Here is a 14,441-nt window from a genome sequence, read left to right as displayed (position 1 = left end):
ATACAGTATACAGCCTGTAACCCATATACAGCCTGTAACCCATATACAGTATACAGCCTGTAACCCATATACAGCCTGTAACCCATATACAGTATACAGCCTGTAACCCATATACAGCCTGTAACCCATATACAGTATACAGCCTGTAACCCATATACAGTATACAGCCTGTAACTCATATATAGTATAGAGCCTGTAACCCATATACAGCCTGTAACCCATATACAGTATAGAGCCTGTAACCCATATACAGTATACAGCCTGTAACCCATATACAGTATACAGCCTGTAACTCATATACAGTATAGAGCCTGTAACCCATATACAGCCTGTAACCCATATACAGTATAGAGCCTGTAACCCATATACAGTATACAGCCTGTAACCCATATACAGTATACAGCCTGTAACCCATATACAGTATACAGCCTGTAACCCATATACAGTATACAGCCTGTAACCCATATACAGTATACAGCCTGTAACCCATATACAGTATACAGCCTGTAACCCATATACAGCCTGTAACCCATATACAGTATACAGCCTGTAACCCATATACAGCCTGTAACCCATATACAGTATACAGCCTGTAACCCATATACAGTCTGTAACCCATATACAGTATACAGCCTGTAACCCATATACAGCCTGTAACCCATATACAGTATTCTGCCTGTAACTCATTTACAGTATACAGCCTGTAACCCATATACAGTATACAGCCTGTAACCCATATACAGCCTGTAACTCATATACAGTATACAGCCTGTAACCCATATACAGCCTGTAACTCATATACAATATACAGCCTGTAACCCATATACAGCCTGTAACCCATATACAGTATACAGCCTGTAACCCATATACAGTATACAGCCTGTAACCCATATACAGCCTGTAACCCATATACAGTATACAGCCTGTAACCCATATACAGCCTGTAACCCATATACAGTATACAGCCTGTAACCCATATACAGCCTGTAACCCATATACAGTATACAGCCTGTAACCCATATACAGTATACAGCCTGTAACTCATATACAGTATAGAGCCTGTAACCCATATACAGCCTGTAACCCATATACAGTATAGAGCCTGTAACCCATATACAGTATACAGCCTGTAACCCATATACAGTATACAGCCTGTAACTCATATACAGTATAGAGCCTGTAACCCATATACAGCCTGTAACCCATATACAGTATAGAGCCTGTAACCCATATACAGTATACAGCCTGTAACCCATATACAGTATACAGCCTGTAACCCATATACAGTATACAGCCTGTAACCCATATACAGTATACAGCCTGTAACCCATATACAGTATACAGCCTGTAACCCATATACAGTATACAGCCTGTAACCCATATACAGCCTGTAACCCATATACAGTATACAGCCTGTAACCCATATACAGCCTGTAACCCATATACAGTATACAGCCTGTAACCCATATACAGTATACAGCCTGTAACTCATATACAGTATAGAGCCTGTAACCCATATACAGCCTGTAACCCATATACAGTATAGAGCCTGTAACCCATATACAGTATACAGCCTGTAACCCATATACAGTATACAGCCTGTAACTCATATACAGTATAGAGCCTGTAACCCATATACAGCCTGTAACCCATATACAGTATAGAGCCTGTAACCCATATACAGTATACAGCCTGTAACCCATATACAGTATACAGCCTGTAACCCATATACAGTATACAGCCTGTAACCCATATACAGTATACAGCCTGTAACCCATATACAGTATACAGCCTGTAACCCATATACAGTATACAGCCTGTAACCCATATACAGCCTGTAACCCATATACAGTATACAGCCTGTAACCCATATACAGCCTGTAACCCATATACAGTATACAGCCTGTAACCCATATACAGTCTGTAACCCATATACAGTATACAGCCTGTAACCCATATACAGCCTGTAACCCATATACAGTATACAGCCTGTAACCCATATACAGCCTGTAACTCATATACAATATACAGCCTGTAACCCATATACAGTATACAGCCTGTAACCCATATACAGCCTGTAACCCATATACAGTATACAGCCTGTAACCCATATACAGCCTGTAACCCATATACAGTATACAGCCTGTAACCCATATACAGCCTGTAACCCATATACAGTATACAGCCTTTAACCCATATACAGCCTGTAACCCATATACAGCCTGTAACCCATATACAGCCTGTAACCCATATACAGTATACAGCCTGTAACCCATATACAGCCTGTAACCCATATACAGTATACAGCCTGTAACTCATAAACAGCCTGTAAGATGGAGGATAAGAGGACGCAGATCGGTCTGCCTTCTGAAAATCCGTAGGCGAGCGAGTAAACTCCCACTGCCATCATTTCGACTTGCTAACATGCAGTCATTGGAAAATAAAATGTATGACCTATGATTACGATTATCCTACCAACTGGCCACTAAAAACTGTAATATCTTATGTTTCTCCGAGTCGTGGCTGAACGACGACACGGATAATATAGAGCTGGAGGGATTTTCCATGCATTGGCAGAACAGAGAAGCCACGTCTGGTAAGACGAGGAGTGGGGGTGTCTGTCATTTTGTCAGTAACAGCTGGTGCCCGATGTCTAATATTACAAATCAAATCAAATCACATTTTATTTGTCACATACACATGGTTAGCAGATGTTAATGCGAGTGTAGCGAAATGCTTGTGCTTCTAGTTCCGACAATGCAGTAATAACCAACAAGTAATCTAACTAACAATTCCAAAACTACTGTCTTATACACAGTGTAAGGGGATAAAGAATATGTACATACAGATATATGAATGAGTGATGGTACAGAGCAGCATAGGCAAGATACAGTAGATGATATCGAGTACAGTATATACATATGAGATGAGTATGTAAACAAAGTGGCATAGTTAAAGTGGCTAGTGATACATGTATTACATAAGGATGCAGTCGATGATATAGAGTACAGTATCTACGTATGCATATGAGATGAATAATGTAGGTTAAGTAACATTATATAAGGTAGCGTTGTTTAAAGTGGCTAGTGATATATTTACATCATTTCCTATCAATTCCCATTATTAAAGTGGCTGGAGTGAGTCAGTGTCATTGTCAGTGTGTTGGCAGCCGCCACTCAATGTTAGTGGTGGCTGTTTAACAGTCTGATGGCCTTGAGATAGAAGCTGTTTTTCAGTCTCTCGGTCCCAGCTTTGATGCACCTGTACTGACCTCGCCTTCTGGATGATAGCGGGGTGAACAGGCAGTGGCTCGGGTGGTTGATGTCCTTGATGATCTTTATGGCCTTCCTGTAACATCGGGTGGTGTAGGTGTCCTGGAGGGCAGGTAGTTTGCCCCCGGTGATGCGTTGTGCAGACCTCACTACCCTCTGGAGAGCCTTACGGTTGAGGGCGGAGCAGTTGCCGTACCAGGCGGTGATACAGCCCGACAGGATGCTCTCGATTGTGCATCTGTAGAAGTTTGTGAGTGCTTTTGGTGACAAGCCGAATTTCTTCAGCCTCCTGAGGTTGAAGAGGCGCTGCTGCGCCTTCTTCACGATGCTGTCTGTGTGAGTGGACCAATTCAGTTTGGCTGTGATGTGTATGCCGAGGAACTTAAAACTTGCTACCCTCTCCACTACTGTTCCATCGATGTGGATCGGGGGGTGTTCCCTCTGCTGTTTCCTGAAGTCCACAATCATCTCCTTAGTTTTGTTGACGTTGAGTGTGAGGTTATTTTCCTGACACCACACTCCGAGGGCCCTCACCTCCTCCCTGTAGGCCGTCTCGTCGTTGTTGGTAATCAAGCCTACCACTGTTGTGTCGTCCGCAAACTTGATGATTGAGTTGGAGGCGTGCGTGGCCACGCAGTCGTGGGTGAACAGGGAGTACAGGAGAGGGCTCAGAATGCACCCTTGTGGGGCCCCAGTGTTGAGGATCAGCGGGGAGGAGATGTTGTTGCCTACCCTCACCACCTGGGGGCGGCCCGTCAGGAAGTCCAGTACCCAGTTGCACAGGGCGGGGTCGAGACCCAGGGTCTCGAGCTTGATGACGAGCTTGGAGGGTACTATGGTGTTGAATGCCGAGCTGTAGTCGATGAACAGCATTCTCACATAGGTATTCCTCTTGTCCAGATGGGTTAGGGCAGTGTGCAGTGTGGTTGAGATTGCATCGTCTGTGGACCTATTTGGGCGGTAAGCAAATTGGAGTGGGTCTAGGGTGTCAGGTAGGGTGGAGGTGATATGGTCCTTGACTAGTCTCTCAAAGCACTTCATGATGACGGATGTGAGTGCTACGGGCGGTAGTCGTTTAGCTCAGTTACCTTAGCTTTCTTGGGAACAGGAACAATGGTGGCCCTCTTGAAGCATGTGGGAACAGCAGACTGGTATAGGGATTGATTGAATATGTCCGTAAACACACCGGCCAGCTGGTCTGTGCATGCTCTGAGGGCGCGGCTGGGGATGCCGTCTGGGCCTGCAGCCTTGCGAGGGTTAACACGTTTAAATGTTTTACTCACCTCGGCTGCAGTGAAGGAGAGACCGCATGTTTTCGTTGCAGGCCGTGTCAGTGGCACTGTATTGTCCTCAAAGCGGGCAAAAAAGTTATTTAGTCTGCCTGGGAGCAAGACATCCTGGTCCGTGACTGGGCTGGATTTCTTCCTGTAGTCCGTGATTGACTGTAGACCCTGCCACATGCCTCTTGTGTCTGAGCCGTTGAATTGAGATTCTACTTTGTCTCTGTACTGACGCTTAGCTTGTTTGATAGCCTTGCGGAGGGAATAGCTGCACTGTTTGTATTCGGTCATGTTACCAGACACCTTGCCCTGATTAAAAGCAGTGGTTCGCGCTTTCAGTTCCACAATAATGCTGCCATCAATCCACGGTTTCTGGTTAGGGAATGTTTTAATCGTTGCTATGGGAACGACATCTTCAACGCACGTTCTAATGAACTCGCACACCGAATCAGCGTATTCGTCAATATTGTTATCTGACGCAATACGAAACATGTCCCAGTCCACGTGATGGAAGCAGTCTTGGAGTGTGGAGTCAGCTTGGTCGGACCAGCGTTGGACAGACCTCAGCGTGGGAGCCTCTTGTTTTAGTTTCTGTCTGTTGGCAGGGATCAACAAAATGGAGTCGTGGTCAGCTTTTCCGAAAGGGGGGCGGGGCAGGGCCTTATATGCGTCGCGGAAGTTAGAGTAACAATGATCCAAGGTCTTTCCACCCCTGGTTGTGCAATCGATATGCTGATAAAATTTAGGGAGTCTTGTTTTCAGATTAGCCTTGTTAAAATCCCCAGCTACAATGAATGCAGCCTCCGGATAAATCGTTTCCAGTTTGCAGAGAGTTAAATAAAGTTTGTTCAGAGCCATCGATGTGTCTGCTTGGGGGGGGATATATACGGCTGTGATTATAATCGAAGAGAATTCTCTTGGTAGATAATGCGGTCTACATTTGATTGTGAGGAATTCTAAATCAGGTGAACAGAAGGATTTGAGTTCCTGTATGTTTCTTTCATCACACCATGTCACGTTAGCCATAAGGCATACGCCCGCGCCCCCTCAAGACTATTAAAGAAGTCTTGAGGTATTGCTCGCCTAAGGTAGAGTACCTTATGATAAGCTGTAGACCACACTATCTACCAAGAGAGTAGGCGTCTATTTACCACCACAAACCGCTGCTGGCACTAAGACCGCACTCAATTCTATCCTCCTCATTCCTGCTTACAAGCAAAAACTAAAGCAGGAAGTACCAGTGACTCAATACGGAAGTGGTCAAATGACACAGTTGCTAGGCTACAGGACGGTTTTGCAGCACAGACTGGAATATGTTCCGGGATTCATCTAATGTCATTGAGGAGTATACCACCTCAGTCCCCGGCTTCATCAATAAGTGCATCGACGACGTCATCCCCACAGTGGCCGTACGTACATATCCAAACCAGAAGCCATGGATTACAGGCAACATCTGCATCAAGCTAAAGGCTAGAGCTGACGCTTTCAAGGAGCGGGACACTAATCCGGATTGAAAAGGATTTGCCAGTATATCGTCAAATTGATCATAATGATGACTGCTAGCTGAGATTTTAAAAGTATGATGTTGACATGATTGGTCCAATCAAGGCTACTGTACATATAACGTGATTTGAATTTATTTTTATCTGTGGCCAATGACCTTGAGCCTTCTTGGATGGCCACTTCTAATGTAACTCTATAGCAGCACCCAAGGGACTTGAATCTTTGAGCTCTCCCCTTAGATTTTGCAGAAAGGGAGAGACAATAGACTGGTATCATCAGGAGGGTAGAGACTATAGACTGGTATCATCAGGAGGGTAGAGACAATAGACTGGTATCATCAGGAGGGTAGAGACTATAGACTGGTATCATCAGGAGGGTAGAGACTATAGACTGGTATCATCAGGAGGGTAGAGACTATAGACTGTTATCATCAGGAGGGTAGAGGCTATAGACTGGTATCATCAGGAGAGTAGAGACTATAGACTGGTATCATCAGGAGGGTAGAGACTATAGACTGGTATCATCAGGAGGGTAGAGACAATAGACTGGTATCGTCAGGAGGGTAGAGACTATAGACTGGTATCATAAGGAGGGTAGAGACTATAGACTGCTATCATCAGGAGAGTAGAGACTATAGACTGGTATCATCAGGAGGGTAGAGACTATAGACTGGTATCATCAGGAGGGTAGATACTATAGACTGGTATCATCAGGAGGGTAGAGACTATAGACTGGTATCATCAGGAGGGTAGAGACTATAGACTGGTATCATAAGGAGGGTAGAGACTATAGACCGGTATCATCAGGAGGGTAGAGACTATAGACTGGTATCATCAGGAGAGTAGAGACTATAGACTGGTATCATCAGGAGGGTAGAGACTATAGACCGGTATCATCAGGAGGGTAGAGACTATAGACTGGTATCATCAGGAGAGTAGAGACTATAGACTGGTATCATCAGGAGGGTAGAGACTATAGACTGGTATCATCAGGAGGGTAGAGACTATAGACTGTTATCATCAGGAGGGTAGAGGCTATAGACTGGTATCATCAGGAGAGTAGAGACTATAGACTAGTATCATCAGGAGGGTAGATACTATAGACTGGTATCATCAGGAGGGTAGAGACAATAGACTGGTATCATCAGGAGGGTAGAGACTGTAGACTGGTATCATCAGGAGGGTAGAGGCTATAGACTGGTATCATCAGGAGAGTAGAGACTATAGACTGGTATCATCAGGAGGGTAGAGACTATAGACTGGTATAATCAGGAGGGTAGAGACAATAGACTGGTATCATCAGGAGGGTAGAGACTATAGACTGGTATCATCAGGAGGGTAGAGACTATAGACTGGTATCATCAGGAGGGTAGAGACTATAGACTGGTATCATCAGGAGGGTAGAGACTATAGACTGGTATCATCAGGAGGGTAGAGACTATAGACTGTTATCATCAGCAGGGTAGAGGCTATAGACTGGTATCAACAGGAGAGTAGAGACTATAGACTGGTATCATCAGGAGGGTAGAGACTATAGACTTGTATCATCAGGAGGGTAGAGACAATAGACTGGTATCATCAGGAGGGTAGAGACTATAGACTGGTATCATCAGGAGGGTAGAGACTATATACTGGTATCATCAGGAGGGTAGAGACTATAGACTGCTATCATCAGGAGAGTAGAGACTATAGACTGGTATCATCAGGATGGTAGAGACTATAGACTGGTATCATCAGGAGGGTAGAGACTATATACTGGTATCATCAGGAGGGTAGAGACTATAGACTGCTATCATCAGGAGAGTAGAGACTATAGACTGGTATCATCAGGATGGTAGAGACTATAGACTGGTATCATCAGGAGGGTAGATACTATAGACTGGCATCATCAGGATGGTAGAGACTATAGACTGGTATCATCAGGAGGGTAGATACTATAGACTGGTATCATCAGGAGGGTAGAGACTATAGACTGGTATCATCAGGAGGGTAGAGACTATAGACTGATATCATAAGGAGGGTAGAGACTATAGACCGGTATCATCAGGAGGGTAGAGACTATAGACTGGTATCATCAGGAGGGTAGAGACTATAGACTGGTATCACCAGGAGGGTAGAGACTATAGACTGCTATCATCAGGAGAGTAGAGACTATAGACTGGTATCATCAGGATGGTAGAGACTATAGACTGGTATCATCAGGAGGGTAGATACTATAGACTGGTATCATCAGGATGGTAGAGACTATAGACTGGTATCATCAGGAGGGTAGATACTATAGACTGGTATCATCAGGAGGGTAGAGACTATAGACTGGTATCATCAGGAGGGTAGAGACTATAGACTGATATCATAAGGAGGGTAGAGACTATAGACCGGTATCATCAGGAGGGTAGAGACTATAGACCGGTATCATCAGGAGGGTAGAGACTATAGACTGGTATCACCAGGAGGGTAGAGACTATAGACTGGTATCATCAAGAGAGTAGATACTATAGACTGGTATCATCAGGAGGGCAGAGACTATAGACTGGTATCATCAGGAGAGTAGAGACTATAGACTGGTATCATCAGGAGAGTAGAGACTATAGACTGGTATCATCAGGAGGGTAGAGACTATAGACTGGTATCATCAGGAGGGTAGAGACTATAGACTGGTATCATCAGGAGGGTAGAGACTATACGCTGGTATCATCAGGAGGGTAGAGACTATAGACTGGTATCATCAGGAGAGTAGAGACTATAGACTGGTATCATCAGGAGAATAGAGACTATAGAGTGGTATCATCAGGAGGGTAGAGACTATAGACTGGTATCATCAGGAGGGTAGAGACTATAGACTGGTATCATCAGGAGGGTAGAGACTATAGACTGGTATCATCAGGAGGGTAGAGACTATAGACTGGTATCATTAGGAGAGTAGAGACTATAGACTGGTATCATTAGGAGAGTAGAGACTATAGACTGGTATCATCAGGAGGGTAGAGACTATAGACTGGTATCATCAGGAGAGTAGAGACTATAGACTGGTATCATCAGGAGGGTAGAGACTATAGACTGGTATCATCAGGAGGGTAGAGACAATAGACTGGTATCATCAGGAGGGTAGAGACTATAGACTGGTATCATCAGGAGGGTAGAGACTATATACTGGTATAATCAGGAGGGTAGAGACTATAGACTGCTATCATCAGGAGAGTAGAGACTATAGACTGGTATCATCAGGAGGGTAGAGACTATAGACTGGTATCATCAGGAGGGTAGATACTATAGACTGGTATCATCAGGAGGGTAGAGACTATAGACTGGTATCATCAGGAGGGTAGAGACTATAGACTGTATCATAAGGAGGGTAGAGACTATAGACCGGTGTCATCAGGAGGGTAGAGACTATAGACTGGTATCATCAGGAGAGTAGAGACTATAGACTGGTATCATCAGGAGGGTAGAGACTATAGACTGGTATCATCAGGAGAGTAGATACTATAGACTGGTATCATCAGGAGGGTAGAGACTATAGACTGGTATCATCAGGAGAGTAGAGACTATAGACTGGTATCATCAGGAGAGTAGGGACTATAGACTGGTATCATCAGGAGGGTAGAGACTATAGACTGGTATCATCAGGAGGGTAGAGACTATAGACTGGTATCATCAGGAGGGTAGAGACTATAGACTGGTATCACCAGGAGAGTAGAGACTATAGACTGGTATCATCAGGAGAGTTGAGACTATAGACTGGTATCATCAGGAGAGTAGAGACTATAGACTGGTATCATCAGGAGAGTAGAGACTATAGACTGGTATCATCAGGAGGGTAGAGACTATAGACTGGTATCATAAGGAGGGTAGAGACTATAGACTGGTATCATCAGGAGGGTAGAGACTATAGACTGGTATCATCAGGAGGGTAGAGACTATAGACTGGTATCATCAGGAGGGTAGAGACTATAGACTGGTATCATCAGGAGAATAGAGACTATAGACTGGTATCATCAGGAGAATAGAGACTATAGACTGGTATCATCAGGAGGGTAGAGACTATAGACTGGTATCATCAGGAGGGTAGAGACTATAGACTGGTATCATCAGGAGGGTAGAGACTATAGACTGGTATCATCAGGAGGGTAGAGACTATAGACTGGTATCATTAGGAGAGTAGAGACTATAGACTGGTATCATTAGAAGAGTAGAGACTATAGACTGGTATCATCAGGAGGGTAGAGACTATAGACTGGTATCATCAGGAGAGTAGAGACTATAGACTGGTATCATCAGGAGAGTAGAGACTATAGACTGGAATCATCAGGAGGGTAGAGACTATAGACTGGTATCATCAGGAGGGTAGAGACCATAGACTGGTATCATCAGGAGAGTAGAGACTATAGACTGGTATCATCAGGAGGGTAGAGACTATAGACTGGTATCATCATGAGGGTAGAGACTATAGACTGGTATCATCAGGAGAGTAGAGACTATAGACTGGTATCATCAGGAGGGTAGAGACTATAGACTGGTATCATCAGGAGGGTAGAGACTATAGACTGGTATCATCAGGAGGGTAGAGACTATAGACTGGTATCATCAGGAGGGTAGAGACTATAGACTGGTATCATAAGGAGGGTAGAGACTATAGACTGGTATCATCAGGAGGGTAGAGACTATAGACTGGTATCATCAGGAGGGTAGAGACTATAGACTGGTATCATCAGGAGAGTAGAGACTATAGACTGGTATCATCAGGAGGGTAGAGACTATAGACTGGTATCATCAGGAGAGTAGAGACTATAGACTGGTATCATCAGGAGGGTAGAGACTATAGACTGGTATCATCAGGAGGGTAGAGACTATAGACTGGTATCATCAGGAGAGTAGAGACTATAGACTGGTATCATCAGGAGGGTAGAGACTATAGACTGGTATCATCAAGAGGGTAGAGACTATAGACTGGTATCATCATGTGAGTAGAGACTATAGACTGGTATCATCAGGAGGGTAGAGACTATAGACTGGTATCATCAGGAGAGTAGAGACTATAGACTGGTATCATCAGGAGGGTAGAGACTATAGGCTGGTATCATCAGGAGGGTAGAGACTATAGACTGGTATCATCATGTGAGTAGAGACTATAGACTGGTATCATCAGGAGGGTAGAGACTATAGACCGGTATCATCAGGAGGGTAGAGACTATAGACTGGTATCATCAGGAGGGTAGAGACTATAGACTGGTATCATCAGGAGGGTAGAGACTATATACTGGTATCATCAGGAGGGTAGAGACTATAGACTGCTATCATCAGGAGAGTAGAGACTATAGACTGGTATCATCAGGATGGTAGAGACTATAGACTGGTATCATCAGGAGGGTAGAGACTATATACTGGTATCATCAGGAGGGTAGAGACTATAGACTGCTATCATCAGGAGAGTAGAGACTATAGACTGGTATCATCAGGATGGTAGAGACTATAGACTGGTATCATCAGGAGGGTAGATACTATAGACTGGCATCATCAGGATGGTAGAGACTATAGACTGGTATCATCAGGAGGGTAGATACTATAGACTGGTATCATCAGGAGGGTAGAGACTATAGACTGGTATCATCAGGAGGGTAGAGACTATAGACTGATATCATAAGGAGGGTAGAGACTATAGACCGGTATCATCAGGAGGGTAGAGACTATAGACTGGTATCATCAGGAGGGTAGAGACTATAGACTGGTATCACCAGGAGGGTAGAGACTATAGACTGCTATCATCAGGAGAGTAGAGACTATAGACTGGTATCATCAGGATGGTAGAGACTATAGACTGGTATCATCAGGAGGGTAGATACTATAGACTGGTATCATCAGGATGGTAGAGACTATAGACTGGTATCATCAGGAGGGTAGATACTATAGACTGGTATCATCAGGAGGGTAGAGACTATAGACTGGTATCATCAGGAGGGTAGAGACTATAGACTGATATCATAAGGAGGGTAGAGACTATAGACCGGTATCATCAGGAGGGTAGAGACTATAGACCGGTATCATCAGGAGGGTAGAGACTATAGACTGGTATCACCAGGAGGGTAGAGACTATAGACTGGTATCATCAAGAGAGTAGATACTATAGACTGGTATCATCAGGAGGGCAGAGACTATAGACTGGTATCATCAGGAGAGTAGAGACTATAGACTGGTATCATCAGGAGAGTAGAGACTATAGACTGGTATCATCAGGAGGGTAGAGACTATAGACTGGTATCATCAGGAGGGTAGAGACTATAGACTGGTATCATCAGGAGGGTAGAGACTATACGCTGGTATCATCAGGAGGGTAGAGACTATAGACTGGTATCATCAGGAGAGTAGAGACTATAGACTGGTATCATCAGGAGAATAGAGACTATAGAGTGGTATCATCAGGAGGGTAGAGACTATAGACTGGTATCATCAGGAGGGTAGAGACTATAGACTGGTATCATCAGGAGGGTAGAGACTATAGACTGGTATCATCAGGAGGGTAGAGACTATAGACTGGTATCATTAGGAGAGTAGAGACTATAGACTGGTATCATTAGGAGAGTAGAGACTATAGACTGGTATCATCAGGAGGGTAGAGACTATAGACTGGTATCATCAGGAGAGTAGAGACTATAGACTGGTATCATCAGGAGGGTAGAGACTATAGACTGGTATCATCAGGAGGGTAGAGACAATAGACTGGTATCATCAGGAGGGTAGAGACTATAGACTGGTATCATCAGGAGGGTAGAGACTATATACTGGTATAATCAGGAGGGTAGAGACTATAGACTGCTATCATCAGGAGAGTAGAGACTATAGACTGGTATCATCAGGAGGGTAGAGACTATAGACTGGTATCATCAGGAGGGTAGATACTATAGACTGGTATCATCAGGAGGGTAGAGACTATAGACTGGTATCATCAGGAGGGTAGAGACTATAGACTGTATCATAAGGAGGGTAGAGACTATAGACCGGTGTCATCAGGAGGGTAGAGACTATAGACTGGTATCATCAGGAGAGTAGAGACTATAGACTGGTATCATCAGGAGGGTAGAGACTATAGACTGGTATCATCAGGAGAGTAGATACTATAGACTGGTATCATCAGGAGGGTAGAGACTATAGACTGGTATCATCAGGAGAGTAGAGACTATAGACTGGTATCATCAGGAGAGTAGGGACTATAGACTGGTATCATCAGGAGGGTAGAGACTATAGACTGGTATCATCAGGAGGGTAGAGACTATAGACTGGTATCATCAGGAGGGTAGAGACTATAGACTGGTATCACCAGGAGAGTAGAGACTATAGACTGGTATCATCAGGAGAGTTGAGACTATAGACTGGTATCATCAGGAGAGTAGAGACTATAGACTGGTATCATCAGGAGAGTAGAGACTATAGACTGGTATCATCAGGAGGGTAGAGACTATAGACTGGTATCATAAGGAGGGTAGAGACTATAGACTGGTATCATCAGGAGGGTAGAGACTATAGACTGGTATCATCAGGAGGGTAGAGACTATAGACTGGTATCATCAGGAGGGTAGAGACTATAGACTGGTATCATCAGGAGAATAGAGACTATAGACTGGTATCATCAGGAGAATAGAGACTATAGACTGGTATCATCAGGAGGGTAGAGACTATAGACTGGTATCATCAGGAGGGTAGAGACTATAGACTGGTATCATCAGGAGGGTAGAGACTATAGACTGGTATCATCAGGAGGGTAGAGACTATAGACTGGTATCATTAGGAGAGTAGAGACTATAGACTGGTATCATTAGAAGAGTAGAGACTATAGACTGGTATCATCAGGAGGGTAGAGACTATAGACTGGTATCATCAGGAGAGTAGAGACTATAGACTGGTATCATCAGGAGAGTAGAGACTATAGACTGGAATCATCAGGAGGGTAGAGACTATAGACTGGTATCATCAGGAGGGTAGAGACCATAGACTGGTATCATCAGGAGAGTAGAGACTATAGACTGGTATCATCAGGAGGGTAGAGACTATAGACTGGTATCATCATGAGGGTAGAGACTATAGACTGGTATCATCAGGAGAGTAGAGACTATAGACTGGTATCATCAGGAGGGTAGAGACTATAGACTGGTATCATCAGGAGGGTAGAGACTATAGACTGGTATCATCAGGAGGGTAGAGACTATAGACTGGTATCATCAGGAGGGTAGAGACTATAGACTGGTATCATAAGGAGGGTAGAGACTATAGACTGGTATCATCAGGAGGGTAGAGACTATAGACTGGTATCATCAGGAGGGTAGAGACTATAGACTGGTATCATCAGGAGAGTAGAGACTATAGACTGGTATCATCAGGAGGGTAGAGACTATAGA

General features: G+C 44.2%; 1 protein-coding gene across 2 annotated transcripts in view; it reads right to left on the bottom strand.

The window, feature by feature from the left end:
- Positions 1 to 14,441, bottom strand: part of neurl1b (neuralized E3 ubiquitin protein ligase 1B) — a 44,444-nt gene that overhangs the window by 27,862 nt on the left and 2,141 nt on the right. The window lies entirely within an intron of this gene.

The sequence above is a fragment of the Oncorhynchus mykiss genome, chromosome 14 (assembly GCF_057628025.1).
Source record: "Oncorhynchus mykiss isolate SJ-2025 chromosome 14, ASM5762802v1, whole genome shotgun sequence".
Lineage (NCBI taxonomy): Eukaryota > Metazoa > Chordata > Actinopteri > Salmoniformes > Salmonidae > Oncorhynchus > Oncorhynchus mykiss.
The sequence above is the reverse complement of the archived record's forward strand: the minus strand, read 5'-3'. Positions and strand labels throughout refer to the sequence as shown.